Source organism: Canis aureus, chromosome 7 (assembly GCF_053574225.1).
Source record: "Canis aureus isolate CA01 chromosome 7, VMU_Caureus_v.1.0, whole genome shotgun sequence".
Taxonomy (NCBI): Eukaryota; Metazoa; Chordata; class Mammalia; order Carnivora; family Canidae; genus Canis; species Canis aureus.
In genome coordinates, this window is record NC_135617.1 from 15,968,943 (window position 1) to 15,990,000 (window position 21,058).

General features: G+C 36.2%; 1 long non-coding RNA gene across 2 annotated transcripts in view; it reads right to left on the minus strand.

Moving 5' to 3' along the window:
* Window positions 1-3,392: 3,392 nt before the first annotated feature.
* Window positions 3,393-21,058, minus strand: part of LOC144317095 (uncharacterized) — a 288,856-nt gene continuing 271,190 nt past the window's right edge. For both annotated transcript variants that reach the window (XR_013382980.1, XR_013382979.1), the window contains exons 5-7: window positions 17,765-17,868; window positions 7,264-7,375; window positions 3,393-5,339 (exon numbers count right to left, since the gene is read on the minus strand). This is a non-coding gene — a long non-coding RNA (uncharacterized LOC144317095). The remainder of the gene's footprint in view (window positions 5,340-7,263; window positions 7,376-17,764; window positions 17,869-21,058) is intronic.

The window sequence follows — 21,058 nt, forward strand, 5'->3', positions numbered from 1 at the left end:
GGCCTAGAATGAAATCTTACTGAGTGTTGGTGAAGGAAAGGAAAGGAAAATGTAGAAAAAAAGATGGCTAGAATTTTATCATGCAGCTGAAACAGAGTCAAAGGAAATGATTCAAAAGTGTTGCTTTAAATAAAATGTTCCTTGTATGCTCATCAATTAAACAATTAACACATAATTCTGTCCTCTCCAGCAATGCTAATATGAGGGATATGAATTCTTGGTCTACTGCTTTCTTCCTAATAAAGGCAGCCTCCAACTTACAGATGGGTTTGGGTTACAAAAATTCATTTGTTGGATGGTCATATGGGACCTAAAATGCCCTTTCCCAAAGAATCAATGTTATAAATCGTTATTTAGTTTTAAGGCTGGTCCACATAAGCCTACTTAAAATACAGTGCTCCTCAGCTATACTGCTGTAAGTATTAGCCTGAAGTGTAAGATCTGAGATGGGGGTAACTCATTTTGAATTGGGAGAGAGAGGAGGAGCAAGAGACTCCCTTTTCTTGATTACGGGTAACTCAAGGGTATGGTGACTATGTGTTCTGCTTTAAAAAGTGGGGCACATGGCCCAGCAAAAGCTTTTATCCTATGACAAAATGAAATTGGAAAATAAAAATTTTCCTCCCAGAATATTCTATGGATATACGGGGATAACTTTGGGAATTGCTATTACCCCAGAAAATCCAGTAGATCTGGATTTCCTACACTAGTATTATTTGAAAAAGAGAAAGCTGGGGTGGGATTTGCTTTATTCTCTTTGACTTTGAAAGCCCAGCTGGAAGGTGGAAGTCCAGGAGTCTTGCTGCGATTGACCAGGAGAGAGAGAGTGACATTTGGGATAAAGTCAAGCCAGAGAGACCAGACAGGACACCAATTTAAGATAGATATTAAGAAGTGGACTATCAAAATTTGGCTTATCGGTAGGAGAGAAAGGAAAGAGACAGGATGCCTGGGGGAGCTGAGTGAGAGTAGCTCTGGTGGTGGATTGAAGTCACCAGCAATGGAGGAAAACAAACCAATTGGCAGAGAAGATAAGCCTGCCCAAGGTGAATTCTTTCAAGTCAGTTGCTATACACAGCTCTCTTCCTTTTTCTCCTTTGGACTTTACAGATTCTTTAAACAGCATTGAGATCCTTGAAAGTAGCAAAAGTTTAACTGGCAGAGGGACCATGACTGAAGGCACAGTGAATATTCCAACCTATGAATATTCCAACCACTATGCTAGATTGTTTTCCTTGCTTTTTCATTTGATCTTTTCAACCATCCTATGAGAGAGTAGTTGTCCTTCTATTATAAATGTGATAACACAAAATCAAAAGGTTAAATAACCTGCTCAAGATTGTGGTTATGCTAATATTAAACTTACATTAAACTGATCCTTCTGACTAGTATTCTTTGTACTTATTTATTTTGTTAACTTGGGTGTCCATGAGTTGTGTCTCCAATTCAATTCAATTCAATTTATAAATTCAAAAATTGTTCAATGATATGATATGCTAGATACTGTCTTGGATCCTAAGAGTAGAGAGAAGAGGGATCCCTGGGTGGCACAGCGGTTTGGCGTCTGCCTTTGGCCTGGGGCGCGATCCTGGAGACCCGGGATCGAATCCCACGTCGGGCTCCCTGCATGGAGCCTGCTTCTCCCTCTGCCTGTGTCTCTGCCTCTCTGTCTCTCTCTGTGTGACTATCATGAATAAATAAATAAAATCTTAAAAAAAAAAAAGAGTAGAGAGAACAAGACTTTGCTCTGCCCTCAAAAAGTTCTGCCTAAAAAAAAAAAAAAAAAAAATTCTGCCTAGTGAAGTATGCTTCTAGAAATTTGAAAGTAAAGAGACCTTTTCTGAGAAGAAGAACATAAGGAGAAAAGTGGATAACCTTTACCCACAAACTCTTGCTGCACCACCAGTGGATGGGAAAACTGAAACTATCAATAACATCTTTAGAAAATACTAGGGTACAGGCAGTGCAACTTTGGTAGTGGTTATGTAATGTGGAGAAAAGAATGTTGATATTGAAACCAAAGAGACCTGGCCTTGAATTTCAGCTTAGCTAATGATTAGCAATGAGGCTTTGGGCCATTTAACTTCACGTGTAAAATGGATATAATGTTATAAGAATTAAATGTGGCCTAAGTAAATCAAAAGCCAAATTAGTGCCTGGTACATTATGAAAACTCAGTACATGTTAGCTATTATTATTATATTTAGTATTATTAGATACTGCTCACTCCAATTCTCCATGAAAAACGGGACAACATAGCCATAGCAGAAGCCCCAGCCTATCAGAAATATGAAGCCAAGCAGAGGATGGCAGACATAGCAGAAATGATGCCTTTGGAATAACTAATACTCAGTGTAGGGCATCACCTATGTGAAATGAGGTGTTTGGAAGTTGTGGCAGATTCAGGAGAAACCACAGAAGTCAGTAAGAGTTAATGGTGCTTGTGTTCAAAGGACAGAGCCAGGCAGAGGACGAAGGAAGGGGAAAGGGGAGAAGTCATATGGTGATTTATTCATGACTGTTTGAAAATTCATTCATTTATTCATTGACTCCCTCAACAAGTATATGTTGGACACCAGCTCTCTTCCAAGTGCCGTCCTCAGCTGTAAGGGTGAGGTGCTCAATAAAGTAATCAAGAATCCTGCAATCCTGTGTCTTCACAGAACTCACAATCTCATGGAAGTGAAGGAAACAATAAGTAAGTCAACTAGTTAATAGTCAAGATAGCAAGAGAAACCAAAGGGAGAAGGTGCCAGGGCAAGGAGTCTCTAAATTGGAATATGTATGGGGATGGGGTGAAAAAAAAAACTTTATATGTAGTTTGTGTCTATAAATTCCTTATATTTAATACAGGGAGTACAGCTGCTCCTGTGTCTGGAATGCACGGTAGATGATACCTGGTGTCCTGAGGGAAAGGTGGATCTCTCTCTCTCTCCCTCTCCCCACTGCCCCTGAGTCTGTTTCATTTCTGCACTTACTGGTCTTCTATGATAGGTCTTGACACTTGGACCCTTTGTATGGTGTTCTTTTCAGCCACACTGATAAAAATGACTAAACATATAATAAGAGTTGGCTAATATGTTTTCATATTTACAGAAAAGTCTGAAATATGTACATATGAGCACAGTGAACCTCATCCTGAGTGCAAATTTTGTATTCTTTCTATAGGGCCTCTAGAGAAAGCATAGCATCATCATGTAATGAAATAAAATAAGTAATGAGGTAAGCAGAGGAAAACCAGACTTTAGGGTTTCTGTTTCAAAAATATTAAACAAGATTTTCAGAAATAATGAAGGATAGTCAATCACAGCATTCTCAGTTACAAATTAAAATTAATATTATGTGGGGGGAAAAGCAAAGTTTTATTTACTCAATAAGATAAATATCTTCAAGATATAAGCAGTTATATGACATAACAAATAGTATATCTAGAACATGTTACAGAAGACATAATATTTTAATTACATCACATTACTAATTTCACTTTTCTTCCACTCCAGAAATGAAAGCATTCATATTATCAATCTAAGCATTTGCTCAGCAGTTTACAATAGCTCAGAGACATCAACATCAGGTTTACAGGCATTTTCTTTCATATATTTTCTTCATTCATTCTTTCTCTTTTTTAAAAGTAACTTATGAGGTTACGACATTATTACAAAGAAAAAAAAACATCCAAATAATGAATAATCAAACTAGTTTGGACATAAAGAGACAGTGTTAGTTCTAAACTTTATTAAATTTTTACATTTCTCTTCATTCTCCACATCTACTGGCATTAGGATATAGTACACGGGGCTGTGGTGGTCAGGTGGTACACAGCTGTATATATAGGTTCTCCGGCTTCCTATTCTTAAGTAATAATAGCATCTGGACTTAGTTGCTGCAAAATGGAGTAGAAGTTCTTTACCTCTCTGATGACAGCTGCTGGAGGAGATAATCTGTTGTGCCATCTACGTGTTTAGGCTCTTTCCTATGTAGTCAGTTAAATCTTTAGGAGAGTTTTCTAAAGTTGTTGAGTTTTTGTTTACATTTTTGAGCTATAACTATGAGCACCAACTCCTCAGCTTTGACTTTGGTGTCAGTTCTATATCTTACAGAATATATGCTGCAAATTTGCTTGTCTTCCTCTGAATTGACCTCCAATACAGTTGTCATCTTGGTTAGTCTTGGATCACTCAGTAAACCATATCTCACCTTATTAGTAATAGGGGAGGGTTAAGGATAAAATCCATTGCCTTTTGAATACATAGAACACATTAATGATCCTTTTCCTTTTGACATGCATTTAACCTCCACGAACATCACTGATTTAGTGATCAGAGACTGGAGGTGGTCCCTAAGTAGCATTCCAGGGCCCTAGCAGACCTTCACGAGAACCTTGCTCCTGAACTCACTGGCCCAGACCAGAGCAATACTTTACATTAACTGGCAAGACAGGATCCTTTAAAACAAGGGCTGGAACTCAGCCAGTCTGCCAGTATAGAAGTGCTACGGCTCATCACAGCACAACCCTCTGAGGCTGTAGATGTGTGGAGAATGAATGACAGTCAGATCCCGAAGCCACTGCTGTACAGTGAACCGAGGAGGAGGCAGGCAAAGAAAATAGAAAATAGAAATGCTCTCACGTTTATTAGCTGCTGCAGTCCAAACACCTGGCTGGCGCAGAGGCCTACGGCATGCAGCAGTCAGAGACTGTTGGTCTTTTTAATACAACATCTGGGCAGTCAAGTCTTAGAAAACCTTGAAAATTAAGGAGTCATCTCTACATGTGGAAAGTGTTATTGTATATCGGTTTCTCCTTCTACGCTTCCACTTGGAGCACACTCATGACCAGGAATGTCATCTTCAAATACAGAGGGTAATGGCAAGCTGTGACTTGGCTTTGGGGAAATTTGCTCAACTGTGAGATCTGGACTACCCAATATACATAAATAATGTCACTAGGTGAAATAATTCATTATTAGAAGTCCATCACTTCATATCTTTTGCGGTTTTTACCTTAAATGACTTTGTGGGAACCAGAAGATTTCCAGTGAAGGTTGTAACTAATTTTTAGAAAATATATTCACGTCATGCTAAAAAGGGCTAGTGGGCTTTTGGTTCCAAATGTAAACAGCAGCCTACATCAACGAATGGATAGAACATCAAGATTGTGGCCATTATGGGACTTTAAAATTTTTATCTTGGCATATTTAAATGCTAGTCTTGAGGTTTGTATTTCATGTGAAATTTCTTCAGTCATCTTGAGGGGCTGTTACACACCTTCCAATCTTCGTGTAATTAAGGCAGTAGTTTTGTTGTCATCCTGTCACAACTCATGAGAAAAACTGTGAAAACTCAAAAGCATATGCAGTAGTAAGTCAGTATTAGACAGCTATATGTAATTTCGCTTTGCATCTTGAGGCACTTCATCACACTTGTGAGTAGTCAGCTATTCCTTTCCATTACCCACCTTTTCCTCCCTAAATATTCTTTTTTTATTTTCTTAAAAGTTATTAAAAGACATCTTGTTCCACTTGATTCCAGGATATTCTGGGAACTCAGGTTTGTGAAATCTAGCAACAAAGTCATTTTAATTTTTCTAGAATTCACTAAAATTAAGACTTTACTCTTAGGTTTTAATGGAATTCTGAATAATATATTACTATAAAATTAACTTAAGGCAGAGCTCACTCAAATGAATCTGTAAATATTTCATAATGTTGGCAATCATGCACTGCAAAACTGCTTTGTACTATTTAATAATGTTTTTAGTAAAAAACAGTTTCTGCCACATGGACAGTGATAGCATGGAATTTAAAACAATAAATTATATACCCATATCTTTACTAGTTGATGAACCTTAGAGCCCTCCACACATCAGAAAATTTTTTCTTTGCTCCTATTACTTCTAAATACTGAAAACATGTTATAAGTTTTCTAACAGCTAAAAAATGACCAAGAATTCATTACCAAACCAGGAGGTCCTTCAAGGAGAGTTCCAACAACCTGAATTTATTTGGCTTTATTATAACTTAAAGCAGAGATCTGTTATCAACATCACAGTTAACATAGCTGAAAACCAAATTTACAATTGGAAATGTTGGCAGGAAAAAAAAAAAAAAGGAAATGTTGCTAGGCAAATAGTGATATGAAATTCCCAAGTAAAAGAGATCTCACAATGGCCTCACAGACATAAAATTGGGCATGATTGGTGGAGAACAATGGATTAGAAAGACTTGAGAACTAACCATGAGTCAGCAATGCCTGTAGGTAAATGATTATTGGTCTCGAAGATGTATAAATAAGGACAGCATCACGGGCTCCACGTATCCAAAACTACTAAGCCTATCATTTTGCCTGTTTCGAACTCTATATTTTAATCAATTGACAAGGGCATACAGAAGACAAATGGAAATAGTAGAAGTGCTGAAAAATGCAAGGTAAAGCATAATGCAAAATGGGATTCCTTAGTCTGTATAAAAGAAGGGAGATGATAATTTTGAGTACATATGGTGATTTTGTGTGAATGGGAGAATGGAAATTAACTGACTGCCACCAGTTTGAAATCTAGAATATAATATATAGAACATCATATACTGTCTATATAATATATGGTATAGAGAGACTAGAATATATAGGATATATTTTGTTTTGTAATAATTTGTAATATTTGTTCCCATTAGAGCAAACTTCTTAATTAAAAAAATACTCTGGGAACTTTGAGAAATTAAGAGGAGCACAGGAGATCACATTATTTATTGTTTAGGCAGTACATGAAAAGTTCTTCACCTAAGAACCTTTTGGTTTGTTGAGGTTCTTAGAAGAGTCAGGACATTTGATGAACTTTAAATAATTTCCAAGCCATTTATCTTTATGACACTTGTAGCCAAATTCTCAATGTTACTCATGTTTCAATTCACCTATTTTGAGATCTATAGGCCCACGTGCCTTTAACAAGTGAGAGGAAATAGTATAATGCCCTGTGAGGCACCTGATTGGGTTTCAGCATAATTATCTTGCTGTTTGTGCTTGCCTCCTCCTGCCTGCCATCTTCTATTCCCAACTTCCATTCTATATAAAGCATCTATCATTCATGGTTTTGTGCTTGCTCAGCTTTGCAACAGTCAATGGTAATCTAGCTGCGACAACCAGCAACATGCTATAAGGAACAATGCTTTCCTCCTTTGTATCTTCTATTTTCTTTTTTTTTTTTTTTTATAATCTCCACATAAAGAAGGACAAATTCTTCCTAGTTATTGTCACCTGTTCGTTTCTTACCTTTACGATGCTTTCAGGTTTCTCTGTGGAATATCTTCGATGCTTTTCCTCCTAGAGTCTGGAAGAATCAACCTCTGCCTCATATACGTTCTTCTGTATCACTCATACCCACCTAGAAATGGGACACACTCATTTTGGCCACTGGTGACAGAGGGGCTGACACCAGTGCTCACATGACTGAAATTCTTGAGAATATTGAGGTTAAGAGTGTTGAAGATCTTAATCTTGTAATACAGGAGGCGGAAATGTCTACATTTGAAATTTTAGTTGACAAAAATGCATTTTAATCATTACTGTAATGTAAACAATTGCTAATTGAATTGTTTACAATCCCATTTCTTTTTTCTGCTATCAACTGTGACTCTCTCAGAAAATTTTAAGACTTTTAGCTTTATTTTCCCCTGGTATGAATATTCCCATTTTATGAGGAAGTTACACTTCCTATACGATCTCATGTATTATACTGGTCATAGACTCATTCAGATCTTTAGAATGACCTGAAGATTTAGGAATGCATCCACAAGGTTAAGAGAAAATTTAAAAATATCCTTTTGGATTTATTTTTCCTTTTTTTTTTTTAACCAGTAAAACTCGACACTGGAATAAAGTAATGGTTTTAAATGGGTTTTATATAGTAGCACCTGAGCGGCTCAGTTAGTTAAATGTGTGACTCTTGATTTCAGCTCAAGAAGTTTTGATCTCAGGGTCATGAGTTCAAGCCCTGCATTGCGCTCCACACTGGGTGTGGAGCCCACTAAAATAAAAAAATGAATAAAAATAAAATGAATTTCATTTAATTTTAAAAGCCACATTATCTTTTGAGTCTATTTATTTTCTTTACTCAGTTTTATTTTGTATTTTCTTATTCTTATGACTCTTGGTTATCAGATACTTTCATCATTATCTTCCTCCAACTCGAAATGATACCTATTTCTACTCCATATACAGTCAGTTTTCACTTTGTTTAAAGATAAATTATCAATTTCAGGTTTCCAAATCCTACTCTTCAAATATTTTAGTGAAATAGTTCTAAGGAAAAAAAAAACTGTAAAGGTCAAACTACTGAACCATTTTACTGCTTTCCTATACTTCCCACTTCAAAGGTTTTTCTATTTAAATCTTAGGTAAAACCATCTCTTGATTTTTTTCACCAAAAAGCTTTTCTGTTGTCCATATAAGAAATGAAATTAGAAATGTTAATTTATATAATGCTGAGGAGAAAACTGTCATCAGATTTGCTTATTAGTTTGCTTTTATTTAGATTTAGCTTTCAAGATGTAAGAAACACTTTCTCTATTCCTCCTACATGAATATTTGTGAATTGGCTGGCACCAAGCAGCAGATTGTATTATAATGTATCATATTCATACCTCTAAGGCTTCTTTCATCATTAAAGGAGTCACTATCTTTAATTTTTGTAAGGAGTTTTAATTATTGGTGCTTATTTCATATTTTGATTAATTTTGGTTTTTAATTTCCACTACTTGTCATGCCATGTTTTGTCATGATCTTTCAGTTGGGTGCCATTCTAATGATTATTCCAAGGATTCATTTTCTCATTTATTATTACCTCAGTCCTTTTAGCTGCTTTCAGAGGGCTGATATCAACTTTCAAGGGTAAAGTGTGAAGAACAGATTGCCTTCACACGTTGATAATTTTGAAGATTTACAAACAAATTTAAAAATAAGATTCCCATTAAAGTATTTAATAGAATTTGCTAAGATTTAAGTAGTATAATCCTTGAAATTTGCATTAACAAAGTCTTAAGAAACCATATGGTGTATATCAGTAGGTACTAATAATATCTATAACTCATTTCAATTTTAAGTGAGAGTAATGTGAAAAAAATCACCAAAGCTCTTTTTAAAAATATTATAACATCATTTGGATCTGAAATGTTATTGACCTTTGGTTGTGAGTAGAGAAATTGTGCTATAAAAATTTTTGTCAGTAATTATATATGTGGCATTATGGCATGGTAAAATATAATTAGGATTTTAGAATTTAAAGAATTGGGTTTGAATCCCTACTCTGACTATTATTTCCATCACATAACTGGCCTTGGAAAAGTGATATAAACTGCATTTGCTTCAGTTTACATATCTAAAAAATGGGAATAACTACCTCTAGGAAGTTTGGATATCATCTTTAGAAAAAAGAATCCCAATTTAAAGTCTATATAAGAGCAACTCGGTGACTTAGATATGCCATCAAATTACATTTATGCTATATATATTGACTTATTAATTAACATGTGTAGTAGTTTTATCACCAGAATACTCATTTCTTTAGTCTGTTTCTTCACTGGTGGCAATTTTTCATGCTATTTCCTTTGGAAATAGGCTTTCTTCACATGAGTCAGGTAGACTAAGAAGTAATTCAGTATGTTGGGATGCCCTAAACATGAGGTTCTATGCACAACACTGCTACAACATTTAACCCTAAAAATACAAGAATTTGGTAAATTTATGTTATCTTTATCAAAAAAAAAGAAGAAGAAAAAATCCATGCTAGATTTATAATTCTTTTTGCTGTAGTTTTGAGCATATGCCTAAGAGGACATTACTTGCATTTTGACTAGGGATCAATAAGACATGAGCCTTCCACTTAGAATTTCATGTTTCATAATTGGAAAAATTTTCCCACTGATTATATACTGTAAGCCTGTACATTTCCAAACTAGTTTGTCCTCCTCTGTACACATGCTTCTCTTCTGGAACCACAGAACATGGTCACAAACACGACCTGAACTCTGCATCAGCGCTTTGTTTTACCACTCTATGTGAGTTGACACAGGAGGGGTGAAAATTATTCCTGGAAGCCATTCCTCGTCCTGAACGGCTAGCAATAATTTAGCTCCTCACACAAGTGATTGCTCACCACAAAAATAGATCACATGAACCCAAACCAACATACTTCCAACACAGCCTCCTCTTAGCCAGAGCTTAAAAGGCTTATAGACATTCCAAGGCCACTCAGTTTAAAGGAGTTTGAAGCCTTAGCAAGCTAAAGGGCAATAATTGGGCCAAGGAGAAACAGAGTTGAGAAATGTATACGAGGTACACTTAGAAGGCATTTGGTGAGCATCTTTAAGGAATGGAAGGAAGAAAGGGAAGCCCCTAAGGCTCTGAGTTAGAAGCATTATGAGGAGCAGTAAGTTTTGACATGGATGTGGTAGGTTGAGAAGGACATGATTAGAGATGTTTTAGAACATGTTGGAAATGTAGAAATGTCTCTGGCATGGCCAAGTAGAGGTTTTTCATAACATTTATATTCAGTTCTGAAATTCAGTGGACCCGAGGGCTAGAGACTAGTATTTGGATAACAGACATATATAGGTGGTAGTTAAGATCAAGAGAATGGGTGAGCCCCACCCTCAACACACACACACACACACACACATGCACGCACACACACACATAACTAAAGATAAGGTACAGAGTAAGGAGAACAATCAACTAGTGAGAAAACCCAAGAACACAAGTTTTAAAATGGGAGCAGAGGAAACAGTTTGAAATCATGAAAAGGAAGATAAATTAGAATGAGGTAGGACATATGGAATTCCTGGGAATAATGAGGCTCTAATAAGAAAAAGCACTCCAAAGTGACAATCAAAGGTAGAAACGTTTCAAGTGAGTGGTGAGTCTGGCAGCAGAGGTAGTGTAGAAGGAAGAATAGAAGGAAGCTGGCAGAGGGAGGGTGTGGGAGGGACTGGGTGATTGTTAAAGAGAAATGCTGGGTTGATGAGAAGATTTTCTTTCTGGTAGAGTGGGAAAAACCTTGAGCATGTCCATAGAGTATAGACTAAATCTCAGCAGGGAAGGAGAGCTTTGAAATTCAGGAGTAAACAGACACTGTCCTACTAGGAAGCTTTCCCCAGCATTCTATCTACTTAATGCCCTCTTTCCTTCTACCTGCAGCATGGATGGAGTACCCCTTCTCTATGTACTCTTAGCTCTTTACATACTTGAGACTATGCAGTAGGTAATTACCTGTCAACACTTTCCACTAGAGAACTTGGGGCCTCATTCAGTTTGTCTTTAACTCCCTTTCACTTAGAGCAATGGTTATTCAAAGAACCTCTATGTGTAGGAAGAGATGAAAAGACACAAGCTAGAGAACAAGAAGTAGTAACTGTCAAACGAGGGGACTCTTCACGATACTTCGATATTAGAGTGAAATGATGAGGGTGGGCTTTAAATATCGAGTTGAGCTTACAGGGTTCAGACCATGATGTCACTTACAATATTTGCAGAACTAGATGATTTTCACCTCCGGGCTGTTTGACTTTATTACAGAGGCACATTCCTAGCATATAGGGAGAATATACAGCAAGTGGTAGTGGTAAATTGGACCATCAATAAAAATGTGTTGAAATACTGAAACCTAGGAATATCTGAACAATTTTAACTCTCTGGGCCACTTTGTACCTGGAGCAATAACAATAACAATTTTTTAAATACTGTGTTTATTGTATAAGCAAGGGCTACTTGTTTTGCCCTGGGCAGCTATTTCTTAGATTAAAATGTTGTTCACAAATTAGACAAGGTAAAAAACTGAGGATGATATTCTACTCATCATCAATACTTTAACCCCCCAAAAGAAAGAAGAAATAAACGCATGCCCTTTGATTGTGAATCAATAGTGTTATCTTCATTTGCAAAGGACAGCACATTAGAACATGTTGATTTAGAGTTTCTTATTTCTGTTGAATAAACACACAGGTCGCTAATCATCAGCTACTAAATATATTTTCCAAAGGTGAACAAAAGAAGTGGGTAATTTGATGCTTCTTAATTAAGCTCACAACACAGGTTTTTTTTTTTTATACTCTTAAAAGCATTTGTTTATGAAAGCTAAATGAGTATAGATTTCTGATGGAAAGGTCCCCATCCCCCCAACACACATCAGCTGTGAGTGATTCTGGCTAGTAAATTATATGCTGTCCTCTACATTGCCTTGTAAATGACCTCAACCCTGACCTTGACACAGCAGTATTTCTAAGAGAATAATAATTTATTCTTCATGTTAGATAAACTAAGCCCATGATGGTTCTTAGCTATAATTCTGTACTATTCACTGAGAAAGCTGGTCCTATATTTTCAGATAAATGATAGGTGGAGAGGGAGAGAAGGGGAAAAGAGAGAGAGAAACATGTAAAGAAATTTAAAGAATAGAAGCATGGACGTATGGAGGGTGATGTGTCCAGGAGGTTGGGAGGGATAAATAGCTGTCTGAGTAGTAATCTAGGAAGTGTGGCTTCATACATATGACATTTTTCTAACTTCATACACATTAATTTCATGTTACTAGACTTTATCAGACTTCAGACCTGTTTCCCATATATATGATTATAGATACAGATGACATAGATATAAGTATAATCTTTGAGGACTTTATAAGATTACAACAATGACTTACATTCATAGAATTTCTATACCTAAGATTAGCATACACTCAATGAGAATTTCACAATTATTATACTGACCCCTAAATATTTCCATAATCAGAGCTCACATTAGCCCATTTTAAAGCTTTGTTTATGTGTATGTAAACCCCTACATTAATGTTTTGTATTCTGAAAATTTCACCCGCACAGCGCCAGTCACTTAATTGCGCTAATTATTATTCACACATTAGCGCCTATTAGTCAGCATGGGTTTCTTTCTTTCTTTTTCTTTTTTTTTCAAATGTTTTAGCCAGCATTCGGATTTCACTTACTTTGGCAGAAACAACTTGTTATGGTGGTTTTCAAAGTCTGGCAGGAAGCCTAAGAAGCGACCCATTTTCCTGTCCGAATTTCCTGTTCTCATCATCATTACAGACCTAAATAGATAATCTGTTAAACTCATTGAAACTTTATTGAAAAAAATGGCAAAGTGAAACTTCAGTAGGTCTCCAAATCCTATTGTCAAAACAATAAGGAATGATCCTTTAGCAAATTGGGGTTCATTTGATTGTGTTTGATATGCAATTACTGGTAGGAAATTCATCCTTGTTAACAATTATAGATTTTTTAAGTCAGCACTATTTTATAGAAATCTTTGAAAATAAAAATTTAAGCATACTTAGAAAATAAACTTTTAAGACCTGTCTAAATTGAATCCCAGATGTGACATATATTAAGATGAAATATTGAAGTTAACAAGAGAATGAGATTACTCTAATTTAAGAATTTGGACACATATAGTAATAAGGAAGTTAAAGTTAATCTTAAATATTACACACAGCTTGCTGGGGATACTAACTTAAAAGCTGGCATTGATCAAGCAGCTATGGAATTAATCACTATTTATTGAACAATAATAAAGGTAATCTTTTTTCTAAACTCCATAATTTAAAATTTTTACTTTTGGTGGTTTAAAAAAATAACTCATTTTATGGAATGAATTTCTAGAAGGAAACATTGGATTTGTAGGTAACAAAAGCAGTAACATGAACTATCACATTCTCCTACATGCTTAGCTTGATTGGCATTACATCTTAAAGAATCTCAGAGTTGGAGGGAACTTTAAAGGAAAAGTCAACAGAGAAGAAGAGGTGGAAGATTCATGAGCATCTCAGTTCAGAATGCTGTCACAAAGTGCCATAGACTGGGTGGCTAATAAAAAACAGAAATGTATTTCTCTCAGCTCTGGAGGCTGGAAGTCTGAGATCAGCATTCAGTATGCTAGCTGAGTTCTAGTGAGAGCCCTTTTCTAGGTGGTAGACTATCTTCTTTTCCTTGACTCCTCACATGGTGGAAAGAGGGCAGGAGGGCTCTTTGGGGTCCCTTTAAAAGAGCACTAATCCCATTCATGAGGACTCCACCCTCAAAGTCTAATTATGTCCTAAAGGCCTTACCTCCTAATACTATCACATGGGGGAGAGGATTTCAGCATATGAATTGGGTGTGGGGGAGTCATTAACACTCAGTCGTTTGCACTGAAGAAGAAGAAGCCATTCCTGGACACTCTGTTCCCTCAATTATTTCCTTAGCCAATAGCTAAAAGTCAAAATCTATTTATAAGTCCCCACTTACTGGTCAACTGACTTTGCATTGCATCCTTAGCCCACAGTTCCTCAATTTACTCCATTGAACATAAAATGTTAAGGTCATCTCTTCAACATACACTCAATTCCAGGACCCTTGTCCCCAGGGAGTTAGGGCAGTAGCATCCCAAAGTTTTAAGATGAAAATCTCTGGGCTCCTCTGGAAGCTGAGAGAACAGTGTGAAACAACCACTTCAGGAAATTTAGATGTTAACTGCCACAGGACCATCAGTATAATATGGGGGAAGTGAACCAGAAAAGTTAGGGAGTAAAAGCAGAATCAGAGATAAGGCAAACCAAGTGCTCAGAGTACTAGAGAACAATAAATAAAAACTCAAAGGAATGAACAAACTGGGAATCATTCCAATCTGCTGGGGTTCAATAAAAACAAGATCACAATACAGGGAGGAGTAAGGTCAAACCAGAGCCATTGCAAGAACTAGAGATCCAAGAGGCTATGAGAGTCAATGAGTTGCCAAATAGTCCCTTTTGATGTAACCCTGGAGGCTATTGTTGATCCTAAAGGATTGGACATTCTATAGATATGGAGAGTTTTTCTGGCTGTGTATTTCCCTGACATTTGGCTTGTCTTCTCTTAGGACTTGTGGTCATCCCACACTGGTTTCCCCCTTTTCCCTCACACTTCCAGCTCTAGAGATCCAGATTATGTGGTTATTCTGCAGTTCCTAGGGCACTGTTCTACAAAGTCCAAGTCCAAAATAATCAATTGAAATTAATTGAAATATAAATAGACCAAATGATAAATATTTCCACATCTCTGAGGCCGTGTTTCATTTCATGTCATGCTAGATTTGTCTTTGGCTATTTAATTCAATTGCTTGGGGTGTGATGGAAACGACACCAAGGTCACAAGTTCAATCCTTCTGTGAGCAGCTTGCTGAGCTCTATTTTATGGCCACAGAGCCCATTGGCCAGCTGTCTTGAAAATGCATGATACTGGCCACCAGAGGATGAGAAGAGATATGGGGGATCAGAGGAGCCTCATCACCTCTGATAACAATACAACTCAGAATGCTTAACTCATAATAAATTGGTCTTTTCACAGAGGGTCCTGTTGTTTCCTTTAGAAATTCTATTTAAAACATTACAATACTAAATACAAACTTACAATACTTTTAGAAGTCTGGGAAAGAATGAGCTGCAGATAGAATTAGACAGCACATTGGAAAGAGCAGAAAAATTGACACTAGAAGCCCAAGGCTTGGGTTTTCTCTATGCCACTTGGGCCTAGGACAAGTTTTTAAATTGGTTTGAACTCTAATTTCACTATGTGTAAATACTTAACTCATAGGATTGTGAGAATTGGGAGAAATAATATCAACATCACAACTAACTGCTTAGTAAATGTTAGGTGTTAGTAATAATTTAGAGTTACAAGTAGACTGAAAAAAAATGGCTTACCACATATGAGAGTAGTAGGGCTATAACAGTCAAGAGTATTACAGCTATCAGAGATCACAGTTATATATCTGACCCTGAATGTTACAGATAAGAATTGGAGAAGCTCAAGTTTAAGTGCTTTGCTTCGTAGTCACAGACTGACAGAGCTGAGACTAGAGCCTCCATCTCTATGTCCAATCTCATTGCTCCTTCATGCTTAGCAATAGGAGACAGTCTGAATCCCAATGAGGAATGTAAATTTAGACACGTTAGTAAATCCCCTACTGAACATGTAAAATACTGTAATTTAGTTACTTAATTCAAGCAATATTTATCGAGTGCTTACCAGATGACAAACACTGTCCCAGGTACTGAATATTTAGAATATGTCAAGATAAGTATAAAAGAGAAATACCAGATGATTTCATTCATATGTGGAATTTAAGAAACAAAACAAATGAGCAAAGGGAAAAAAAAACAAAAACAAAACAAAACAAAAATGAGAGGCAAACCAAGAAAGAGACTCCTAACTATAAAGAACAAACTGATGGTTACCAGAGGGCAGGTGGGCAGAGAGATGGGTGAAATGGGTGATGGGTATTAAGAAGTACACCTGTTGTGGTGAGCACCAGGTGCTGTATGTAAGTGTCGAATCACTAAATTGTATACTTCAAACTAATACTATACTATATGTTAACTAACTGGAATTTAAATAATTTTTTTTAAAAAGGTGAATGTGAAACAGGCCCTGTCCTTATAAAGACAAATCTGAGAATGAACACCATGTAAACAAATGAATCCAATTCAGTGCAGTAAAAACCCAAAGGAAGTACCATATGTAAAAGAAATCCTGGAACTTACCAGAAGAGGCAAATGAACTACTGCCTCAAAAAAGCTATATTATGTTACGCCAGTATTATTAGATACTGACTGTCAAGTGTTTCCTTCTCTTACATTTGCCCTTACAAAATGCCTTTCGGAGAATACTTCAAGAAAAACTTGTATTCATCATTTGAGTACGTATGATTGCTCTGTGGACATTTGGTAATAGAATGTGGACTTGAGATTCAAATAGAAAACCATGTTAAATTTACTTTTGTGGCTTTTTGATACCCTGAATTGCTTAGTAATGGCAGAAATTCTTACCTCTAGGGATTTTCCAAAATTAATATCCAGATGCCTAGTTTTGCATGTCTGAATAGATTGTCCAGTGAAAAGTTATGAGACTATTTTTCTTCCCTATTTATATTATTCTCACTTTTGAAAAGGTATGTGTGGGGACTTACAACTATCTTTGCTCAGTGTGTGCTCCGCCTGCTAGTGAGACTCATTCTCCTGTAGTCACTTGTAATCAGAAATCTCCATTCAGGAAAACTGTCAGAATCATTATTCTATTTCATTTGTTTGGAGGAGCCAAAGGCTAGGCATTATTTTATTGGTCAAAGAATAACTTTGCTACATTGTCTCAACTTTAAAAGGTAGATTTAGAAAGTCATTGAGTATTTCCTCAACATCACCTTCTGTGTGCTACTTTTTTGTACTCTTAAGCCATGCTCTTTGTTGACTAGCCTTGACTGATTGGCACATTCTTTGAGCAAACAAATTATCCCTTGATTAAAAATGAAAACTGACAAAAAATAATTTGGTGGAGAACCTGTGCTCTCATGTTAAAACCCAGGAAGCAAGATTTTGTAATTTAATACCAAGATTACGATGAATTAATCTAATTTTTAAAAAGGATACATTTTCGATAGATTTTTTTTTTTAAAGAAAATAGAGCCCTTAACCTTGAATGAAAGTAATGTCCTAAGTAAAGGTGATGGTGCTAAAAAGATTTCTGTTTGTTTTTTTAAAAAAGAAGTGAAGAGGGGGAAGGAAAACATATGTTTTCTTTATAGAACCAAAAAGATCTTCATTTTCAAATGGAAATAGCCCCCTCCTGCCAAAAAAAGAAGAAGAAAAAAAAAAAGAAACCATGTCTTCAATTCCTTTAACCAAATCAAGCAGGTATCGTGGTTTTGCAGCTTTACATTAGGTTAATGTAAAGGCTGTGTTCATTTCACTTACTGTATAATTAGGATTTGAGTCCAAATCCCAGAGTGCATATGACAGGGATTTTCTTAAGGCGACTATCTGCTCTTCTCAAAATGGTCTTCTTATTACTTGTGTTTCTAAAATCAGGAAAGTGAGTATAAACAAACAATAGATGACCTTTATGAGTAAAACATCTGAGCACAGAAAGATTAATCGACCTCCATCAGCCAGTCATTAAATCAAATAGGAGCTTTCTTGTACTTTTAAACCTCCGATTTACAGTCAGGCCAATTGTGTAAAAAGGCTGGTAATACAGTGACGCCCAATGCCACTGGGCTTTAGAAAGCTGACAGTTCCTGTAAAATAGTCATTAAACAACCTCTAGAAGAGACTCATCAGCAGATGCCCCCAGGTGAAGGAGAGAGAAAGCTGAGAGAATGAAGGAGAATCTAACATCTTAGCATGACGGAATTAAGCAGAGCATATTATGCTGATTTCCAGAGCCAGCCCAGTGATTTAATTTTCAGAGCAGTTCCTTTGATTGTAGCAACCATTTTATGAAACATTAATAAAACTTTGTGTGTGCGTGTAACACACATCTCTTTTCCATTTCATTAAGAAAAAGGAGTCAACATATTTAAATTTGCTGACCATTAATTCTGTAAATGCCAAAAAAATTTTGCTGTTGTTGTTGTTGTTATTTTTGAAAAAGCGAAGAAGCAGAATGATATAGCTCCCATTGTATTATTCCTTAGTAAGCACAAAACAGGGAAAAAGAAATAAAGTACATAAAGTTATTACATGTAAGTCCATAGGATTTTACATTAAGACTCTGAGCTAAATCACTACTGTAATGTATAATCCAAATGTGATTTTTGTACCTCCCGTATAATGATGTCTACTGTGCATCCAAATTAATTGTTGTAGAATACACATTGCCCTGTATACTAAGTGTTTATCAAAGACTTCTAAGACAAATACATATTTCTGGATCCAGATACCCAGTGGAAAGTTGTGTCTAATGATTTTTGTTATACATTTTAAGTAATAGAGATTCACAGATATGAATGTTTTAAAGAAGAAAGGGACCTTTAAATAATTAATACAGATGTGCCTTACTTTGCAGAATAGGTATATTCCTGAAATATGCATCATAAAACTATTTTCCTTGCAAGTTAACTTATATTTTCTCATTTATTTCCATCATAAAACTAAAGATCCATTCTCACTGAAGTAATTTTTGGCTCAAAGACAATGATCACATTTAAGAATGAATCAACCCTTTTAAATCGGTGGTAAATTTTATATTCAAATCTAGTAATTATCCTTTGCCTGAGCTTTTTGTCACAATTCTCTCTTGTCTTTCATGACACAACCCTTATTATTTTAACTTTATTGTTAGATGCCTTGTATTCCCCACTCTACCTTATTTTTAAAGAAATAAGCATACAGAAATGATAAATAAATCAGAATATTCTTGCAAAGTAACACATAAATATAAACAAGATTTTTGTTAATAAGTAGTTTTTTTTTTTAAAAGCCCACACTGTCAGTCACAGCAAGAATATGAATAATGTCACAGCTAAAGCAGCTCTAGAGGACATAAGGGTCCCAGAGACCTGGGTTCACCACCAATGCTGCAGATGACTCACCACAGACCTGTCTGGGTACTTAGCCTCTCTGGGACTTGGTTTCCTCATCCTTAAAATGCAAAGGTCACATAAACTTTCCCCCCACACCCCCATCATTATAGCTCTGGGGCCTGGTTAGTACTTTCTATGGTTCTTGACATCTTTATTAATAAAAATGATCTTGTTAAACTTTTGGTAGTCTTTCTTCATGGCAAGATAGATGCCACCAAAAAAACCATGGCCACTTTTATATGCAAGAGAGCCATTTCGCAAATTGTGTGTGTGTGTGTGTGTGTGTGTGTGTCCGTGTTTAATGAATATTACTAGTATATATAAAAGTCTGCAAAGGATTGTCAGAATTTGCTTCATTTCATTACACCAAACATGTTAATTAACTCTTTGAGTTCTATATTCTTACAAAATGAATAACCTGTTGGCAAAATCATAAAGGTTCACATTTAAGCCCATACCTTAGGCACTTGCTAATCACCAACTGCAGAATACCCATAAGATAAAGCATCACACATTCACAGAAGGAAGGAAATGGAAGTCAGTTGTTTAACTGACTTTCATCTGGGAGAGATTTTATTAAGAGCCTCTTTCCTATATGCCAAGATATGAATGCTTGAGTATAATTCAATTTTATACAAAAGAAAATTCCATTCAAATCTAAAGATAGAATATTTCTATTCCAAGTTACTTTCCACTGAATTACTGAGAAGAATTGAAAGATAGCAATCCAAAGTTCTAAATGTATGAAACAAGTCTTCAAACAGTTGAAAAATAACATTCGCAAATTCTTGGGGTCATGGATGACATTGGAATAAGGCCAATCGTTCAGCCAGTTAAAGTTAATTCCATGGTGTGTAGTGGGAATACGGGCATCTTGAACATACTGGTAACAAACTGGGTTGGTGTGTGTGGTCATTTTCCTGGGATTCTTTTAAAAGGGAAGCATAGTGAAGGACCCCCAAATGGCAGCCCCAAGATACACAATCTACTGGGCTACACTTTTTTCAAAAGTTTAATCTCCATTGTTAGTCCTATGAAGAGCAGCCCTGCCCTCTCTATTTTCTTACAGAGCTGCTTTTGATGGAAAACTTTGTGGATGTTTGTGATATTGCTCAGAGCCCATTGGCAGATGAGCATCTCTTGCTGTGGCCTCCATCATTATTTGCCTGTCTTGTCTATTAACGAGCACTATCATCCCATCGTGGGATGACAGCTGCAACACGTACTCAGGCGCAATAAACAGCTAAATGAGGCGCACAGCAATTTCACTTGTCACCAGCGCCCTCGGCACGACTGGCTGCACAGCTTGATGCATAAATTCATGAGGCTGTTGCATATGATGGAGTATGCTTGGCTGAAAGAGGTGATGGATAGCAGGGCAGCTAAAAATGGCCATCACCTTGACTCTGTCAGGACATTTTTTAAAACTACCCCATCAGCTTTCTTGTATTCAATGCACTATCATAGCACAGAAGACTCCAAGGTACTGATTTGATACTTTTCTTCAATAAAGACTTTTGGGGAGTTTTCTCTAAAAGGAGGTACCATGTACTGAGGTGGGTACATTTATTCATCATTAGCTCTGATGCTGCTAAATTAAGTTGTGTGTAAGAGTAGAATTTACTACTGCATAAAAAGCTCAGAAATTAATTTAAGTCTTAAATAATGTGGGCAAACAACATGA